Source organism: Brassica napus, chromosome C5 (assembly GCF_020379485.1).
Source record: "Brassica napus cultivar Da-Ae chromosome C5, Da-Ae, whole genome shotgun sequence".
In the NCBI taxonomy this organism is placed as follows: domain Eukaryota; kingdom Viridiplantae; phylum Streptophyta; class Magnoliopsida; order Brassicales; family Brassicaceae; genus Brassica; species Brassica napus.
Window position 1 is genome coordinate 48,901,070 of NC_063448.1, and position 17,966 is coordinate 48,919,035.

A 17,966-nucleotide genomic window follows, 5' to 3' on the forward strand; every position below is an offset into this window, starting at 1 on the left:
ACAAATATATGTTTATATATAAAGTAGAGTTATTTTTCTCCTGGTGAAGCCACCTGAGCATCCCTAGATCACAAATTCGTGTTCTGCGGTGTCGACACTTCTCCAGGGTGCGTTCCATGTAAAAATTGTTTGGATGTCGGGTTTTTAATGGGCTTGGACGAAATTGTATGATTTGTATGTAATAGATAATTCTCTCTGGGCCGATCTCCATAGAAATAATGGGCCCGTCTCCACAACATCTTCACATTTTTAGGGTTCATCTGGTCATCGAAGGTCTGGTTCCGTATACCATCAATGGCGATGATTCTGAAATTGCGTCGTTGACTCTTTCTCAGTAATCTCAAAGTCGGTGGTGTCTGTGTTCATGTCGTTTCGGTCTCTATTCTTAACCTCGGAACCGGTACCAATCGAATTGATTGAACGCCATTAACAAAAGCGTAACTCTTCATGCCCACTACAACCACGATCTTGCATTCAATGATTCTTATCCTTCATCTAGGCGGTGATTATCTCCTATAAAAGGGTAAGCATTCAGCCGTATAGCATCATCCTCACAGTTCCTGATATATCAATGTATAAAGTTACTTCATCTATTCAGCTCAGATTCTGGGAACTAAAGTTGTTCCTTTCTTCAAACACATGATCAATCGTACTTTTAAACATATTACGGCTTAAAATCTACAATTTTTTTTTTCCTTTTTCAGTCTCAATATTTATTTCACCCATAGATTCAAATTCATTTGTTGATTAGGTTTTCCGGGCTTCTCCTCAAGCAATCAAAGCATTGTATCAAGTTAAGTCAACCTTAAATCTCATTGGAAAGTTGCGAGTTTTTCAGTTTAATATTCTACCTATTTGTCTCTTATACTTCTTCTGTGTAGACTGATCTTGAAACAGAAACTATTAGACATAGTAGAAAGCAAGCGCTGATGTCTCGACATGGCACTATATTTTTTTGTAACCTTCATTTATGTCAGTTTTAGTTTGTGAGGCAGTAATCAGAAGAGGGATCGTGAACAAGGTGTTGAAAACGAGTGTGGCTGCTTTGGTGGAGCTCAATATGCTCAAGAATCTCACAGGCACTTTGCTGTTGCAGGCTCTTTAGGTGGATTCAACGCTCACACCAGAAACATAGTTCTTGATGTATTCATAGCTATTTCCCAAGATCCAGCTCAAAATATGGAGAGCTCTCAATGCATCAATGATGGAAACCATTAACGGGAAATATATCCGTATCTCTATCACTACACCAACTACTCAGGTAACTGATCAAATCTCTCTATTAAGTTCTTCAATTTGATTTAACATATTTATTTATCATGGTTTACATTTTCAGGCTGGGACAGTGGGAGGAGGAACGCAGCTTCCGTCTCAGTCGGTGTAGTCAAACCTGCTAGCATTAAAGGAGCTACAACAATTTGATATTAATCTTGCCTTTTCAAAAAGATAGCGTTTCAACAATGTGGGAAACACAGAGCGTCAAAGTCTGTACCATTGCCTTTTCAAGTTGGAGGAAGCAAGAGCATGTAAATTTATACATTCCAAAACCAAAAAAAGCAGCTTAATTTGGATTATATATGTATATCCTATGAAATTCTATTCATCGTAGCACACATATTTATTCTTGACTTTAAATTTCTGATTGTGGCATTAACCGATGTGTGCAGAAAAATGTATAAAGGTTAATGGTTTCAACAGATTATTAATCAAATTTATTGACAGTAATAAAAAAATCTATAACAAAAAAACTGCTAATAGCTTTTCAAAAATCTGTGTACGTCACGAAGAATAATTATAAGTTTATAATATAATTTTTATCCTGATATTCAAAAATCGACTCTAAAGTTCAAATCCATTTCAAAAGTAATATTCAAATAAAACTGCACCTTGATACCCTATAATCATATGCTAAAATATTTTTATACATTTTATAATATTAATTCATATATGATAGTATTTTAACATTTTCTACTTATATGTATTAAAATAATATTTATTATGCCTATAGTTGTTATGCCTATAGCATATTACAACTTGTTTTTTTTTAACAACAGCATATTACAACTAAAATGGAATAAGTCACATAATCGTTTAAAACATTTTTAAAAATTAATTTAGAAAATATATTAAAATATAATTAAATAAATAATTATAAAAAATAAATGAAAATTGTATTTATAGAAACCATATGCAAATAAATGTAGTAACTTCATGAATTTCAAAAAGAGTTTCAATACAACTAATTTAATACTGATATGAAAATAAAATGTTTGTAATTATAAATTTTAAATTGAAACGTAAGAAAAACTATAAGATATAAGAGTATTAATGAAAGTATAAAATATAAAATAAACCAATCAAAATATCTATATTACCAAAATAAAGAAGAAAATATTTCTATTGAAATCATCTGAACCATCAAAGTATAAATTTACTTAATTGCAAAAAATAGTGAAAAATCATAATAAAACCCCATAAAATAAAGTAACCACGAAAATAACTATTCAAACTACATCTATAACCAAACCTTCTCAAATGAGAAAAACTATTAAACCAATTATACATACTTAACCAATGTGTTTTTCTTTGATTTTTATTTTAATTGTAACATAAAGAGTTTAAAATATCTGAACACCGTTCAGTTCAGATGAATGACTGTAAAACTCAGTTTATGAGATTAAGTAAGAAAAACTTTACTTAATCTAATACAATTAAGAATTATTATTAGGAAAAAAATAAATAATTTTGACTTTGAAACAAAACCGCAACAAGACTAAAACATCTTCACATATTAGCAAACAACAACTGTGGTAAATGTAAATATCTTTATGCCATAATTTTGTTATGCACATGAGAACATGATGAATGCATGAAATTTACGGATCATCATGAATAGAAAACCAACATGTCTCGGGATGGAAAATGCTGAGATAGATCAAACGTTCCTTATGCGACGTCTCTATATTAAAAGAAAAATGTTATGGAACTACTATGATCTTTACAATACCACCACTTCTCAATAATCTAGAAAATTGATATAGTGATTGTTATTATTATAACATACAAAAAATATCTACAACCCAATCATTCTGAACCTAAATATTACAAATCACAAATAACGCACCAGATACGAAATCAAATTTTTATAAAAAGAAACAACACGAAAACCATTTGAAGCCCACACAACATAACAATACCACGACTCTTTAGAAAAAAAACAACTATTGCAAACAAGCAAAATATATATCATCACATATAATCTCTCCTCACATAAAACTTTTTAAAATACAAAAATCATTATCATATACATCTTTTGCAAATGTAAACCAAAAACAGCGTCCATAAAATCATACAAAAAATAATAACCTAAATCACAAATAAGTTATATCTCGTCCGTAGGACGGGCCGACCCTAGTATATATATATATAAAGTATTGTTTATTTCTCTTCTGTGATGTCACATCGTTAAGTCGTGCAAGGAGAAATCAACATGTGCCCCTCTTTCTAAAACGTCGCGTTTCATTAAATCTTGCGCTAACATTTGTGGGCTTCGTACCTGACCTAACGCTTATCGTCTTCCTCGGTCACAACGAGTCTAGGGTTCATACTCCTCTTCCATCGCCGACATCAACAATGGAGTCTCGAGAAATTGTGCCAGGAATGTAAACGCTGTGGGGAGCTTGCGGGTTTATACATGTGTTCGTCGGTGCTCTAACACCGGCTTCTAAGGTTCTGGAGTCCCGTCATGTGAGAAAGTCAATGTCTTGTGGGGTTACCAAGCTGTCCGTCGGCGAGACACCTAGGATGAGGTTATAAAAGTAATCCTCTTCTTCTTTATAATTTTAACACCATCCTAAATTAATCACTGTTAGTATCATCTTTATATCTCAACACCAGTAGTAGATAACTTCCAGAAGAACAATATATATCACGAAGTGGCGTATGCTGTAAGGATTGTGTAACACCCGTCTCATCAACACTCTGAGACCGGCGTGCTACTAATCAACAACTTATATCTTAAATCCGTAAAAAGATCTGAAAATCGACTTTCATATAAATAACGAAATAAATCCATAAATCTCGTAGTCGAAATAACTGAATAATCGCCGAAATAATAGATATGAATCCGAGAAATAAAATAAAGAAAAATGCCTAAAATCACCAGTTGTCCGATCAATCTCCTACTCGTCAGTCTCACCTGCAAGGGGGCACACGAGGGGTGAGTAACAGGGGAGTTACCCAGTGAGGTATGGAATACTAAACCCAAAGTCCATGGACCCGGACAGAGCACTCCGAATAAATATAATTTAACCCTAACACGTTGCAAAAACGGTACCTAAAGTACCCAAAGATCACACAACAGTCCTAGCGAGGTGCACACTCGCTGCCCACTAACAGGCCAAACACTACCGAAAAGGTGCTCGGTTCATACACACACCGAACAAGTGCTCGGTAACACACGCCCGTAGACGATTTATCGACCTCCTGGGTTACGCGTCAACCGGTCGACTATAGCTGACCGTAGCCTCTAAACAATTCGGCATACAGAAGTCCGTCTCTGTATCCATCTCAGACAATCATATAACTCCTAATAAAACAACTATTTTTATTTACCAATTTTAAATGAGACAATCATTGTTGAATCCTCTAACACCCTACTTCCGGTTTAAGCAAAGAACCTAAAAACTAAACAAGCAATAATAGACTCGATTTCACACAGACGGAAACACATTAGAAATAAATTATACTTATTCGAGGCCCTAAGCCGTGTAAGAGAAATTCGAGAAAAGACCCTCACCTTAGCCACGTGGAAAAGTAGTAGCTATGAACTCCAACTGCTCAAACAGACTCCAAATCTGAAATCGAGGCGAAAAATCGAGTCAGAACGCCCTTCGAACGGTTAAAAACGGATAACCGGCGATTTGGTCAAACAGTCAACCCGCTGGTCAAAGGTCAACCCGGTCAACTCTGACCCAAGCCGGTCAACCCTTGACCAATTGAAATCGAATTGAACCAATCTGTTTACCCAAACCAAAATCAATTAGACCAAATCGGTTTTCCGTAACCGAAATTAAATCAATTTTTAACCGCCGGTTTAACTTAACCAATTCAATTAATTTAAACCAGAAATCGATTTAATAAATAACCGGTTAACCTAAACCAAACCGAAATCAATTAACCCAACAGGTTGACCGGATCCGAGTTAACTCGCCGAGTCGACTCGGTCGAGTTGCCGAGTCGCCGGCCGAGTCACCGACCGAGTCACCGGCGGCAAAAAAAAAGACGGCGGCTTACCGGAATCAACGGCGGGTGCTGGTGGCGCGTGAGATCCACGCGCGGGACATGCGGAGAACGGCAGCGGCGAGTGTGCCACACGCGCGGAACGACGCGGGAGAAAAGCCGCGCTTGACGGCGCGTCTGGGCGACTTTCCGGCTGATCTTCTTGGTCCCGACTCGTCTCGACGTCACGATCACGATGGTGGTCTTAGAATTACGAAATTCCAAATGGTTAGTGAGTTATCATCGATTGAATGAACGGCCGTTTTTAAAACCAAATCGGAAAGATGATTTCCGGTTACCTTCGTCTGGGATCGGCGGTGAACTGGTCAATCTCGGCTCTGGACGTGGTGGTGGCGGCGGTACGATCTCAGGTGTGAGTGACGGCTCAGTCTCTGTAGAGTTACAACGCTTAGGGTTTCTGAAGAATAAATAATGGGGGATAATGGTTTATATATGGGACTCACCAAGGGCTTCCTGCAACACTAACGGGCTCTGCCGGGCCGAAGTCACTGGGCTGGGAATTGGGTCGTTACAATTCTCCCCCACTAATAAGGAATTCGACCCCGAATTCGGCTCCTGACCCGATTGTCCAATGCCATCCTCAAAAAGCTTTGGATAGTCAATCCTCAACTGATTTTCGGTCTCCCAGGTCTCCTCCTGGATCCCGTCTCTGACTCTGACCAAACTAGTCATCATCCCCTGAACCGCTTTCATTTGCCTCTCCAAAATCTGTACTGGCTGACAAAGTGCAGACAAATTTTTACCAAGGTCACTTGGTGGCTGCTGCAGAATGAGCTCTGGCTCTCTTACAACTTTTCTCAACACTGACACATGGAACACATCATGGAAGTCTGACAACTCTGCTGATAATCCCAATCTGTAAGCAACTGCTCCTATCCGTTCCAAAATAGGATACGGCCCCATAAATCTTGGTTTAAGCTTCTTTAGCTTCCGAGTCTTAGATCATCCCTGAAATGTCCTCATTTTCAGGTATACGAGGTCGCCCACCTGAAACTCTAAATTCTGACGGCGCTTATCTGCATAACTCTTCTGTCGGTCATGAGCCTCCTTAAGCCGAGACTTGAGCATCTCCACCTGCTCCACTGTCTCCTGAACCATTGCAGGTTCTAAGTCTCGTCTCTCTCCTACTTCTGTCCAGCAAAGTGGTGTACGACAAGGCCTACCATAAATCGCCTCATATGGTGCCATTTCAATACTTGAATGATAGCTGTTGTTGTATGCAAACTCCGCTAGAGGTAGATACTTTCCCCAGTTTCCTTCCCAGTCCAAAACACAAGCCCTGAGCATATCCTCCAAAGTCTGAATAGTCCTCTCTGACTGTCCATCTGTCTGCGGGTGATAAGCTGTACTCATATGGACTTTTGTCCCAAGCGCCTTCTGAAAGGCCCTCCAAAAAGCAGATGTAAACTTTGTGTCTCGATCCGATACAATGCTGACAGGAACTCCATGCAACCTCACAATCTCTCTAAGGTAAATCTGCGCCAACTGATCAGCTCCATCTGTTTTCTTAATCGCTATAAAATGAGCAGACTTGGTGAGTCTATCCACAATCACCCAAATAGCATTCCTCCCACCAAAGGTTGTCGGAAGTCCAGTCACAAAATTCATAGTCACCATGTCCCATTTCCACTCTGGCAACGGTAGGTTCTGCAATAATCCGCTAGGCACTTGATGTTCAGCCTTAACCATCTGACATGTCTGGCACTGCGATACAAATGTAGCAACATCTTTCTTCATACCAGTCCAATGGTAATAACGCTTCAAATCTCTGTACATCTTGGTATTCCCTTGATGGATACAAAAACGTGAGTTGTGTGCTTGCTGTAAAATTTCCTTCCGTAGCAGTTTATCATCTGGCACACAAACTCGGTTCCAGTACATGTACATCCCGCTCAAAGCTGTATGATATCCAATACTCTCGATCTCAATCTGTTTAGCCAAAGCCTCATCATCATCTTGAACTCTGCGTATACTCCATAATAAATCTGCTTGTTCCAAAGCATCAAGACCAGCTGTCTCCCCATCTGAAGTGATTGCACACAATCTGAGACTAGCAATTGTTCCAGTCAGCTCCTGAACCTCCTTGGTTCCTGAAACATCACTCCTGCGTCTACTCAAGGCGTCTGCCACATGGTTGGCCTTACCTGGATGATATGTAATATCCAAGTTGTAATCTCCTAACAACTCCATCCATCTACGCTGTCTCAAATTCAGGTCCATTTGAGTAAAGATATACTTAAGACTCTGGTGATCTATGAGGATCTGAACTTTCTCCCCATATAGATATGACCTCCATATTTTTAGCGCAAAAACAACTGCTGCTAACTCCAAATCATGGGTGGGGTAGTTGACCTCGTGAGGCCTCAACTGACGTGATGCATAAGCGATAACATGACCATCCTGCATCAATACACAACCCAAACCAGTACCTGATGCATCTGTGTAAACCTCATATGGTATCCCTGGCCTCGGCAGTACCAAAACTGGCGTGTCTGTGAGTTGTCGCTTCAATTCTGTGAGACTCTTCGAGCACTCATCTGTCCACACAAACTTAACATCCTTGCCTGTCAACTGAGTCATTGGTTTGGCGATACTAGCAAATCCCTTGACGAATTTCCTGTAATAACCTGCTAAACCCAGAAAACTACGGATCTCTGTAGCACTCTTAGGTGTCGGCCACTCTGTAATTGCGACAATCTTCTCTGGATCTACAGCAACTCCTGCCTCAGAAACCACATGACCCAAAAATCCAATCTTTCTCTGCCAGAAGCTACACTTACTCAGCTTAGCAAATAGTTGATGCTCTCTGAGCTTCTCCAACACAATCCGTAAATGCTCAGCATTCTCTTCCTTACTCCGAGAATAAATCAGAATATCGTCGATGAAGACGATCACGCACTTATCCAAGTACTCGCGAAAAACATCATTCATAAGTTTCATGAACGCTGCAGGTGCATTCGTCAACCCAAATGGCATCACCACAAACTCGTAATGTCCATAACGTGTGCGGAAAGCCGTCTTCCTCACATCTTCCTCTGCTATCGCAATCTGGTGATAACCTGATGCCAAGTCAATCTTAGAAAACCATAAGGCTCCTTGTAACTGATCCAACAACTCATCAATACGCGGAAGTGGATACTTATTCTTGATGGTCACCTTGTTCAAACCTCTGTATCAATACAAAGCCTGAAACTCCCATCTTTCTTCTTCACAAACAGTACTGGTGCTCCCCACGGTGAAGTACTGAGTCTGATGAAACCCTTACCCAATAGCTCCTCCAATTGTCTTTTTAGTTCAGCCATTTCTGCTGGCGCTAGTCGGTACGGGGCCCGTGAAACCAGTGCTGTCCCTGGTTCCAACTCAATAGTGAGAGCATCTCCTCTCGCTGGTGGTGGTCCCTTTAAGGCCTCAAATACATCCTCGAACTCCTCAACCACCGGAATGTCCTGCAACTCGTGATGTCCGAATTTCTTAACCATCGAAATAGTCGCCAGAAACCCCTCTGCTCCTCTCTCCAATAAATCCTCAGCATGTATCATGGAGACAATAGAAATTCCCCGGTGAGCTTGAACACACTGGAATGTGATCTTCCCCTCTTCTCTAGGGATATGAACCCTTGCCTTCGGGCAATCTAACACCACTCGATGCCGTGACAGCCAATCCATTCCAAGTATAACGTCGTAGTAATCTAGCTCAATCTCTGCTAGGTCTCCGGTGAAAACGAACCCTCCAAGTAAGATAGGAACATCTCGATGCACGCCAGTGGCTCCAATTCTCTCTGTGCCGGCTGTCTGAATCTGCTTAGTCTTTGGTTCAAAGACACCCTGAAAAGGCCAAGCCTTGACTAGTCGCGAACTCACGAAGCTGTGAGAAGCTCCCGTATCGAAAAGAGTGTGAGCTACCTCACCTCCAACAGAAACCGATCCTGCTCATAAATTTTTTTTAACTATACATAGTAATCAAACCACAATAGCACTCAAGATAAACGAGTGTGGCAAAGATACGTACCGGCTGTTGGCTCAGCTCCATTGGCCTCCCCTAGTGCATACACACGTGGAGCGACGGCTTGACGCTTTGCTGTAGGCCCATTAGTCGGGAGTTCCTGGAGAAATGGCCATGCTGGCCACAAGTGAAGCATGCTCCTGATGCAACCGCTGTAGCTGTCGGTGCTACCTGAGCTGATGGAGTCGCGACAAATCTCTGACTCCTACAGAATCTCTCGAGGTGACCAAATCGCCCGCACTTATTACACTTCAAACACTCTCCAAAATGATAGCGAAGACATCGAGTACACCTGGGTCTCTCGGGTTGATCCCCTGCCTTCTTGTGAGACTCTGCATTCTTCCCAGACTTAGGCTGAGCTTATTTGAGGAGTTTTTGTTCCTCTGCCAAACCTGCTTCCTGCTCAGCAGCTTTCTCCACCAAATCTCCCAACCTGTGGTAAGTGACGACACGACATCTGTTGCGAATCTCGACTCGCATCCCACCCAAAAACTTCCTAATCAGGTCTTCCTCAGAAATGCCATCTCCTGCAAACCTGCGAAGTCGATTGAACTGCACCTCATACTCCCTGATGGACATGTCACCCTGACTCACATGCTCGAAATCACTCTTCTTCCTATCCATAGCTTCTTTTGGAAAGTATTTCCTATCGAACTCACGGATGAAGTCAACAAAGGTAAGCGGGTCAGGCCCACGATGGCCCAATCGTACTCCCTCCCACCACACAAGTGCGTCTCCACGTAGGTACTGCATAGCCAACCTAAGTGAAACCTCTGGTGGACACTCAATAATCTCCAATTTCCGTTGCATACCAAGCTTCCAATCATATGCAACTGTAGCATCCACTGTTCCCCCAAAATGCTCCATATCCATGTTCCGCATCTGAGTCTTAAGTCTGTAAAACCTCTCATCATAAACACGGTAAACCGGTAAAGGTGGAGGTGGTGGTAGTGGTGGTTGCTGTAAACCCTGAGGAAGTTGTTGTTCTGGAACCCCCTGCACCGGAACCTGAGGTGGAATCTGCTGAGGTGGAATCTGCTGCGGTGGAATTTGCTGCGGTGGAATCTGCTGACGAGCAGCCAACTGACGAGCAACCTCTTGTGCTGCTACACGGGCAGCTTCTTGTGCAGCTACACGAGCAGCTTCCTGCGTAACCTGCTGAATAGCAGCCTGGGCAGCCTGGGTAGCTGCCTGCTGAACCATCTGCATGAGTGCAGCCTGATCAAATGGTGGGGCTGCAGGCTGCACACCCTATGCCTGAACACCTCCTGTAGCACCCTGATCATCCACAACTTCACGAGCATCAGCTCTGACCCTGACGGTGCGAGTACGCTTAGTTCCTCTTTTTGGCAGCATCTGGAAAGAGAATGGACGAAACGATTAATTTCTGTTAAATCAGAACATTAACGATTGCTGAAAAATAACCGAACAGAAAGGTGCTTCTAAGTTTTGAAAACAGTTGAAAACTTTAAAAATCTTTAAAAAAAAAAAAAAAAAAAAAAAAAAAAAAAAAATCAGATCCCCTAACCGGCGTCCCGGGTCAGGGCCGAGACACAACCCCGCTCTGATACCAAATTGTAACACCCGTCTCATCAACACTCGAGACCGGCATGCTACTAATCAACAACTTATATCTTAAATCCGTAAAAAGGTCTGAAAGTCGACTTTCATATAAATAACGAAATAAATCCATAAATCCCGTAGTCGAAATAACTGAATAATCACCGAAATAATAGATATGAATCCGAGAAATAAAATAAAGAAAAACGCCTAAAAGCACCAGTTGTCCGATCAATCTCCTACTCGTCAGTCTCACCTGCAAGGGGGCACACGAGGGGTGAGTAACAGGGGAGTTACCCAGTGAGGTATGGGATACTAAACCCGAAGTCCATGGACCCGGACAGAGCACTCCGAATAAATATAATTTAACCCTAACACGTTGCAAACACGGTACCTAAAGTACCCATAGATCACACAACAGTCCTAGCGAGGTGCACACTCGCTGCCCACTAACAGGCCAAACACTACCGAAAAGGTGCTCGGTTCATACACACACCGAACAAGTGCTCGGTAACACACGCCCGTAGACGATTTATCGACCTCCTGGGTTACTCAACCGGTCGACTATAGCTGACCGTAGCCTCCAAACAATCCGGCATACAGAAGTCCGTCTTTGTATCCATCTCAGACAATCAAATAACTCCTAATAAAACAGCTATTTTTATTCACCAATTTTAAATGAGACAATCATTGTTGAATCCTCTAACACCCTACTTCCGGTTTAAGCAAAGAACCTAAAAACTAAACAAGCAATAATAGACTCGATTTCACACAGACGGAAACACATTAGAAATAAATTATACTTATTCGAGGTCCTAAGCCGTGTAAGAGAAATTCGAGAAAAGACCCTCACCTTAGCCACGTGGAAAAGTAGTAGCTATGAACTCCAACTGCTCAAACAGACTCCAAATCTGAAATCGAGGCGAAAAATCGAGTCAGAACGCCCTTCGAACGGTTAAAAACGGATAACCGGCGATTTGGTCAAACAGTCAACCCGCTGGTCAAAGGTCAACCCGGTCAACTCTGACCCAAGCCGGTCAACCCTTGACCAATTGAAATCGAATTGAACCAATCGGTTTACCCAAACCAAAATCAATTTCAATTAGACCAAATCGGTTTTCCGTAACCGAAATTAAATCAATTTTTAACCGCCGGTTTAACTTAACCAATTCAATTAATTTAAACCAGAAATCGATTTAATAAATAACTGGTTAACCTAAACCAAACCGAAATCAATTTACCCAACAGGTTGACCGGATCCGAGTTAACTCGCCGAGTCGACTCGGTCGAGTTGCCGAGTCGCCGGCCGAGTCACCGGCGGCAAAAAAAAAAGACGGCAGCTTACCGGAATCAACGGCGGGTGCTTGTGGCGCGTGAGATCCACGCGCGGAACGACGCGGGAGAAAAGCCGCGCTTGACGGCGCGTCTGGGCGACTTTCCGGCTGATCTTCTTGGTCCCGACTCGTCTCGACGTCACGATCACGATGGTGGTCTTAGAATTACGAAATTCCAAATGGTTAGTGAGTTATGATCGATTGAATGAACGGCCGTTTTTAAAACCAAATCGGAAAGATGATTTCCGGTTACCTTCGTCTGGGATCGGCGGTGAACTGGTCAATCTCGGCTCTGGACGTGGTGGTGGCGGCGGTACGATCTCAAGTGTGAGTGACGGCTCAGTCTCTGTAGAGTTACAACGCTTAGGGTTTCTGAAGAATAAATAATGGGGGATAATGGTTTATATATGGGACTCACCAAAGGCTTCCTGCAACACTAACGGGCTCTGCCGGGCCGAAGTCACTGGGATGAGAATTGGGTCGTTACAGATTGATTCAGTAGGCGGCGTTGCTATACAATACATGTCTCCAGAAATGAGTTATTTAAGGTAGTGTAAGTGGGTGATCACATCTTGAAAATATTCTTTTGTTTTTTTATTCTAACTTTGAAACTTTTGTAGATACATATAGGATGAGATTGATATAAAGCTAAACTTGATCCCTCCATATCAAATAAATTTCATGTCTAGGCAGCTCTGCGGCAACGGTCTCGACTTTCCAAGCAGGTTGTTCTCTGTTTGTTTAGCTACAAAAAATTCTTATTCTCACTTGCTAAATAAATGAAGTTCTTTTGTGATGTTGTGGTTCTATTGTATTCGACTGATAAAAATTCAGAACAGAAAACAATAAAATGGCAAAGTTTGAATTCAATATCCTAAAATTTGAGCTTCTGATGAAACGTTCCTCACACATTCTTCATGAAGCGTCCCTCACACATTATTATCACAAAACAATGCAAAACAGTGATCACAATTATTGGGTCATTTCCTACCAATAAAAACGATGATATCCACTCACTGCTTTCCCGTTTTTAATTACATTTTATAGTTAAACTTATTCATTTATTTTAACTCAGATTTTTTTAAATTTCTTTTAAGTTTAAACACAAACATGCCAAGATGATTATTTTTCAAGTCAATTACACAACAAGATAATTTCTTTCAAGTCGACGACACCTCATTATTGCCGCTTGCAAATTTTAGTTTAATCCAATAAAGATCTCAATAAATAGTTTCAGGCAATGGATTAGATGGCTTAGGCCTTTCTCCGGTTGTTTACAAGCGAAGTGGATTCTTGCAAGATAAGGCAAAAAAATAGCTCATGTCTCAGCTGAGATCATCAATCCTGTGACAGAGGTTACTAAAATAACAGTCTCACATGCTAACAGTCTCACAAGAAACTGGTGGCGACAAACCAGGCGGATTATGATAGTCTATTCTGCAGATAAAACGTAAATTGTTCTGTTTCGGGATCAAGTCATGGAAGCAAGGCCTTGAAATAAGGACCGTTTAAGCCAAAAGTTGTCTTTCATGTTGCAAATAGTTTATAGAAATTTCTAAATATGCATTTAATAAGTTGGCCAATATTGACCTCCACAAATTATCTTATCAAAGACTATATATCTTACAGAGTGCGTCACATTAACTCCAATTGTTAATTTTTTTAAAAAACTCAAATAACAATGAAATTATGTTCTATGCCACTAAATATTTTTAAACATGTATAAGAAATTTAAAATATTTTTTTTTTTTTTTTTCTTTTCATTTTAATAAAAGTTTTAATAAAATGTGTGTATAGTAAAATCAATTTTAGATTATTATGTTATTTAACTAACTTTAGAAAACAAATTGTAAATTGATTCATTTTTCCCATTATCTAAAACAATAGGTTTTAAAATGTATAAAAAGTACCAACACATTCAAAACAAATATATAAGAATGAAAAATAATTCATAATTTATGTATTGAATTTCAACTGTAGTGACAAGTATTTTTACTTTACTTACTTTTATAATAAAATATTTTATACAAATAGGTCTCGTGGATAAAAAAATTGATTTGCATTTATTAAGAGTGTTACTGAATTGTATTTTTAGAGTAAAAGTTTACTCTACTTTTAAATTTACTCTGGGTTGAGCCAAGAAACTACCAATCAAGTGGAACACTAATTTTTAATATTTATTCCAAGTACTGTTTAAAAAGCGAAAAAAAAAAACTTTAGATTTTACTTTGGGTTCCACGTGAGGTATATAGTTTACTCTCTGTTTTTTTTTTTTTCTCTTTCCACCTGTTTTACATTTCTCTCAGTTCCACCTTTTTGTTTCCTCTCATTTATTCTCAAATTTACCGGTCACACTCTAAATAAACACGGTCCAATATCATAAAATATGATTTTATGACCTTTTCCCAAAAAAAACATCATAAAGAAATGATTTTTTTTAAAGGGTTCTTGATTTTTTTGGAACTCTTCCGACTATATAGTTTGTACTCATCATCATAATTAGACGGAGTGTATTTTATAGTTTTTGTATTTTTTATACTTATTGATTTTAGGGAAAATTATTTTTTTAGATAAAAAAATGACAACTATATCCTATTAGGCTAATCTCATATATTTTATGTCCTATTAGTCTAAATATTTTCAAATTAGCAATATTATCCTTAATTTCAATTAAAAATTCGAAATTACAATTAATAAAAAATGTTAAATATTAAAATATAATTTATAACTAAAATAATTTTTAAAAATATTAAAAATCTCCCCCCCCCCAAAAAAAAAGAAATTGTCACAAATATCATTTTCCTAGTATCACTTTTCATGTTAACACTAACCACTTTTATCATCACTTTTAATGAAAGGTAAAAGACACATATACCCCTAGAGTTAATTAATCTAGACTTAGAGTTTAGAGTTGAAGGGTGGATTAGGATTTTTGAAATGTGGAATTTTGGATTCTAATAAATATATAAATAAATACTTAAAAAATATATAAAAAATTTGAAAAAAAAAACGAATTTTTATAAAAAATGTCGAATTTGAAAAAGTATAATTCGAAAACAAAAAAAAAAATCTTTTTTTATTTTTTTTATTTAAATAATGATTTATTATATATATAGAGAACAATGGTATAAAAGTATTTTGCCAGTTTTGCCAGTTCAGATCTGGATCGACCAGTTCAGATCAAACGGTTTTCAAATTGATGCTTTAATTTTTTTTAATTTAAAAATTGATTTTATAAATCATGATTTTCTTTTTTTTTTGAAAACAAAATCGATTTAATAAATATAAGGAAACTAATTATTTTCAAATATTATCTTCTCATATTTTTGGAACTGATTATCTTTATCCGTAGAATATGTATTCTACTATATGTATAACACATTAAACATGTTTGAAATCGATTTTTACTAGTTTTCGATTTATAGTAATATGTAGATTTTGATTTCTACATGTTTTAGATTTATAGTAATGTGTATATTCCAGATTCTACAGATTTTAGAACGATAGGTTAAGCGCGGAATGTGTTTTCCAAATATTTTTAGATTACTATTATTTACGTAGATCACGTATTCTAAACATATTAGATTCAATGAAAAAAGTGTATTACATTTTCTACTGTGTAGAATGTCAATTCTACTTTTTGTAGTACAAAATATGAAATTACGATTTAAACATTTTTAGAATTATAAAAAAAAATACCAATAAGTTAATATAGGTATTTCATTAGTAGTTACTATTTTTTTAATTTTTTTGTTTGTAAAACTATTTATTTGATTAATTTTTGAAAATACTAAAATGTATTAGAGGAAAAAATAGTACAAAAAAATAGCCTAATAAGACATAGTTATTATTTTTTGGCCTAAAAAACAATTTTTCCTTGATTTTATCAGTAGAGGCGAATATTAGAGTAGGTTAAGATTCCTTTTTCCAGCGAACATGTTGATTCATTTGTTTTTTTTTCTACTAGCGATAAATGATTTATTTTCTTTGTTTTATGTTTTTTAATGGATCCCAATATTATTATTAGAATATTTTTTAAAAGGCATAGAATTGTAGTTACGGTGTCAAACTATGGGCAATATCCTAAAATATATTTTTCTTTAATGGTATAGATGCTATATGTGTATATATGTATATATATATATATTTTTAAAGGGAATAAAGAGATAGAGTAACGCACATGCTGGTGACATGCCAAACGGAGGAGGAGCAGTCACAAGTAACATTGTTTGTGAAGTCCTTGCCGGCGTCAGGAGTTCTCCAACCTCCTACGGTTGAAGAGACGTCGCATGGATCCACACTGAAGTCCCAGTTATTTCGGTGTAACACCTTCGCTACGGCTCTTAAAACGTCCACTGCAAAATAGAAAACTAACATCATTATTATACATCTGACGAGCGACGAATACGTACACACACATTAATATATGTATACCTTCATCTTTGGCTAACTTTTGAGAGGAAGCGAAGCCGAAGAGGATGAGAGAGACGAGTACGTACATCATGAAGATAAGTCGAGTTAGCGACATTTTCTTTTTCTTTTTATTCAGACCTGTTATTAATTTGTTTGTGTGAGAGAAGAGAAGATGCGATGAGAGTAAAGTATAAGAAGAAGGGGCTTGTGTATGTGACGAGGAATTAATTGGTAAGACCGTGATTAATTAAGGGTTTTTAGGGTAGAATTATTAACGGAATATCGCAATACTAAAAGGAACGTATAAAGCTCCCACATTGCTCCTCAGATTAATTATAATCAACCAATCAGAATTCATTATTTTTGCCATGTCACACTCAAATTGGGCTGATTTTGTTGCTGATCCGTAAGCCACAGCATTGTTGGGCTATATTAGTTATTGATGCACCTGGTTTGTTATTAATTAGTATATATGATATTTAGGCCCAGTAGCCCAATGCACCCGAATCCTTAAAACGCGGATCTTTGATCATTTCGTCGACATCCTCTCTTCATCGTTTCATCTTTTTTTCTTTTTGAAAGATTCATCGTTTCATCTTTCTCAACGGTTCGTCGATCAATCGACACACTACTCCATAATTGATCAATGAATCCTCCAGAAATCCCATTTATGTCTTCCTTTCACCTTCCTTCCTCTCAATTTCTATAACATTCCTCCCAATGGATAGTAATCCACCAGAAAGTCTTCCGTAGCCACTGGCAATGCCGAATTTCTAGATCGAACGAACACACATGCCTTTCATATGTTCATGTCTGCCTTTCTTCAGGTTCCAACTCCCTTTTTCACAATATATAAACATATCCTCTGATTCTATGCTCCACCATCATACACGACAAATACATCACGGCGAGAGAGGCATGCTTATTGGGTTAGAACTACTTTCGTGGACAAGCAGGTATAGACCCGTAACTATGATGAGATTATTTGATTCCCTCAGACTCTATACGCTTACTATTGGTTCAGCTAATTCACCATAGTCATCACCCAATTCTTCAGTGATGTATCTGCAGGCTTGGTAGAAGCGGAGCTGCGTTACCAGTGAATCCATTTCGGTCAAACAACAGTCTCTGAAGCGGGTCGAATAATGGTATGTATATCCATTATGTTACTCTCCTCTCCTCATAGCTGAACCGTCTATTTCTGCAATGTTTGTTTCTTTCTTATTTTCGCTTTGTGGGTTATTCTTCCGATGATCTGGAATCTGAAAAGTTTCAAGATTTGCGATGAAATCTTCTCACTGACTTTATAAGTTTATTTGGTTGCATTTCAGTTCACTTACACTCAAACCTGGTAAA

At 38.5% G+C, this 17,966-nt stretch overlaps 1 long non-coding RNA gene and 1 pseudogene across 1 annotated transcript; one reads left to right on the forward strand and one right to left on the reverse strand.

Annotated features, from left to right (window-relative positions):
* The window catches only part of LOC106399260, a 38,278-nt pseudogene that overhangs the window by 13,737 nt on the left and 6,575 nt on the right, over window positions 1–17,966 (reverse strand).
* Window positions 233–1,706, forward strand: LOC125586988. Its single transcript, XR_007323540.1, has 3 exons — window positions 233–523; window positions 752–1,261; window positions 1,337–1,706. It is a non-coding gene; the product is annotated as an uncharacterized LOC125586988 (long non-coding RNA).